The sequence below is a fragment of the Marmota marmota genome, unplaced genomic scaffold, assembly GCF_001458135.2.
Source record: "Marmota marmota marmota unplaced genomic scaffold, marMar, whole genome shotgun sequence".
Classification (NCBI taxonomy): Eukaryota; Metazoa; Chordata; class Mammalia; order Rodentia; family Sciuridae; genus Marmota; species Marmota marmota.
The window spans coordinates 163,015-166,849 of record NW_026000221.1 but is presented as its reverse complement, the minus strand read 5'-3'; positions in this window follow the sequence as shown (position 1 = coordinate 166,849).

Genomic DNA, 3,835 nt, shown 5'->3' with positions numbered 1-3,835 from the left:
TCTCTCTCTCTCTCTCTCTCCTCCCTTCTCTTCTGCGACTGGCCACTAAGGTCCTGCTAATAAAATTTCGGACAGGTAAACGGTTGTTTTGGCTTGTTGAGTTTACGGAGCTTTTCAACTGTGCATATGGATTTTTTCAGATGTTTTATGAGTATATATATTGTCCTTTACAATGCCCACAGAGAGATAAAGAATAGCCAACTGTCTGGCTTCAGCACCCACACAGGACAAAGCCCCCCAGGTCAATGTAGTTAGGGAGAACAAAGAATAAGATTTTTAAAAATATGCCAGATGATCCAAAGATCCCTCTTCTGGAATGAGATTTACTATGTAAATTAAATACTCAGATAAACTTTTCACCTAAAAACTAATGACTCCAATTGCAACTGCCACCAGAAAGCTCACTCTGGTTCCAGTTTTCTTTTTTTTCCTGGTACCTGGAATTGAACCCAGGGATGCTTAATCATTGAGTGATATCCTTTTATTTTTTTATTTAGAGTCAGGTCTTGCTAAATTGCTTAGGTCTTCGATAAATTGCTGAGGTTGACCTTGAACTTGTGATTCTCCTATCTCAGCCTCCTGAGCCATTGGGATTGTAGGCAAATGCCACTGTGCCCCCATGTTCTAGCTTTTGAGATGGGAAATGGTCAGGAAATCAGTGTGGGTAAGAATGATAAGGGTCTGGTAATCAGAAAATTGGCTAATGACTGTTTTTCAAGTAGGGCAGACAATGTGGATCAAATCAGGACTCCTGACAGGACACAGCTGGAGTGGAGCCTTTGACTCACTGTTCCTCCTGACAATTAGAATCACAGCCTCTGCTGGGAATTCCCTGGGATCTGGGACAGGCATTCCCAGTATTTTGCCTTTGGTAGCAAAGCAAGAAAACTTCTTTTCCCTTTTTTCAGATCCTTGTCTTTATTATTGGATTGGCATGGGGACAAGAGCCAAGTTTTTGATATCAAGTACACTTGTACACTGTTGGTAGGACGTAATGATACAGCTTTATGAAAAACAATTCGGAGGTTCCTCAAAAAAAAATCATATGGGAAGCTGGGAATGTAGGTCAATGGTAGAGTGCTTGCCTTGTATGCCCAAGGCTCAGGGTTTGATACTCAACTCTGTAAAAAATAAAATAAATTGCATATAATTTCAGTGCAGTTAGTGAGGTTTAACTAGCCCAGCTTGGAGTTCACTAAAAAAAGATTTACTGTATGAATTTGAAATCAGAATGAGGAAGGGACATTTACACTCCCATATTAATTGCAGCTTTAGTCACAAGAGACAAGTATTGGGTAAACAAAAGTTAGTGTCTAGAAGTCTTGTTTCAGAAGGTGAACTAAGTTCTTACTTAGTTGTTAGGCCTCTCAAGAATGTGTTGTGGAGTGAGTTCCTCAAGAGGAAAAGAGACTGCTTCTCTTGTTTGTCTCCAGTCTTTAGGTGGGGATCAAAGTAGAACAACTTTGGTTGTGAAGTAAAGTCATATACTCATAAAACATCTGAAAAAATCCATATGCACAGTTGGCATGCACTCTATCTGGTATGTATTTCCCCTGATTGTGGGCCTGGTGTGGTCCTCCATTTTATCCTGGCTTGCCACTGAGGAGAGCATGAGTAATAAAATGTCCAAACCTTTTCTGTTGAATTCTCCAAGTTCTTTCTTTGGCATTGGTAAATAGAATGCTGGGACCTTTGCAGCCCTGGGGTTGAACAGCAAGAGATGAAAACAGCTGAAGTACCTATCAAGGGATGAATGGATTAAAAAATGTGACACACAAACAGAGGGATACTATTAAATCTTAAAAAAGAATGAAATTCTGACATTTGTGAAACATGGATGAGACCCCATGCTAAGTGAAATAAGCCAGGCACAGAAAAACATAAATTGTATGACATCACTTACATATGAAAAAGGAGAACTCAAAAGTAGAGAGTAGAATGGTGGCTCAGACCCTGGGACAGAGGATGGATGGATGGATGGAGGAAGGGAAGATGTTGGTTAAGAGGTTCAAAGTTTCAATTTGACAGGAAGAATAATTTCTGGTGATTTATTACATATAGCATGGTGATTATAGTTAATAACAATGTGCTATGTATTTCAAAATTTCTACAAGAATAGACTTTAAATATTCTTACCACACAGAAACAATACACATATGAAGTGATAGATGTTAGCCAGACTGTTTTGATCATCACATGATGTATGCATATACATAAACATCATATTGCACCCATAAATATATACAATTATTTGCCAATAAAAGTAAAATAAAATTTAAAAAATCCAAAACTGAGACTAGACAAAAGAGAAGATTAAGTGTTCTTTCTGTGTATGCTTGGCATGATTTAGCAGACTTTTTGGAAACTATTGATCTCATTGACATGTGTTCCTTTCATTGACTTCTATTGGCTTGCAACTTTACAACTCTGTAGGGGTAGAGCTTAACTTGTGATATAAATGGTTCTTGTCCTTATGGTCAAGGATTCCTGTTTATAGCAGTGCAAATAATTTGTCAAGAGATACAACTGATTTCTCTCTGGCAGAAAGTGATAATTTCAAAGTAGAAAACACAACTTCAAACATCACTGATTATTTACCGGTGATTAAACTGAGAGGCATCTACACTGAACCACATCCCCAACCCTTTTTTGTATTTTATTTAGAGACAAGATTTCACTGAGTTGCTTAGAGACTCAATAAGTTATGAGGCTGGCTTCGAATGCTCTATCCTCCTGCCTCAACCTCCCAAGCAGCTGGGATTATAGGCGTGCACCATCTCTACCAGCTCATCACTGATTATTATACTTAGGATATTAACCTGTCTTACATCTGCTAGCAACTTCCTTACAGAATTTGTTTGGTTGAATGAAATAAATCTCTTCAGATTCTCTTTTGCATTGGCTGTAACATCCTATAGTTCCATCAAGGACCAAACTTTAGTCAGCCTACTCTGAACCCTCTTTTTTGGTTAGACCCCCAGACCTCATCTCATGTACTGTTATTGGTTTGTCCAGCCCAGTCTGAGCAAAGAATCCTGCTAAGTGAGTTTAGGGAGAATTCCCTCACCCTTGATATCTTTGTCTCTGGTCAAGTTCTTCATCCCTCACTTTTGATGTCTGAATCCTTGGTCTGCTTCTAAGGAGAATTTGTAAGGTCTGTTTAGCAAAAATCCCCTTCCTCTTGATGTCTCCTCTTAGTAATTTTTGAAACAGACTAAATTTGGGGTTCCACATCTGAAATTAAGAATGACTTTCTCATGCTGAGAATGGAGGCTGGAGAGCTGTCCTCTACCCTGACAGGTGCCAAAAAAATATGGGAGTGGAGATTGCCCACTCAAGCCTCTTAAAAGCAGGCTAACTAAATCTGCATATGTACCTTCCCTTGCTTTTGTTATTCTACCTCTCCTTTAAAAGTTCTCCATATCAGGAATTTTGAACATGGAACCTTTCAAAGCTGGCCTTGAATAAAAACCATTTTACTACCAACTTGACTCAGAGTATTTATGGAGCAGTGAGAATTATAGCCTAGCCTCTTGCTTTTCAGGCATATTAGAGCTGCCTAGTTACATTTTCTATCCACCGACCTCAGTACTGCTCTTTGGCTATAAACCCTTTGCTGTCTTTGTTGTATTTGGAGTTGAGCCTAATTTCTCTTCCCTGTTATGAGACCTCTACTTGGAACAGTTGAAATAGTCTCCCTTACTGTTTTTAACAAATGTCATTTTTTTTGTTTAACATCATTTATTAATGGAATAAGATCTTCACATTCATATATACGTTTTACATATATGTTATATATTATGTATTATTATGACTGATATATATATATATATAT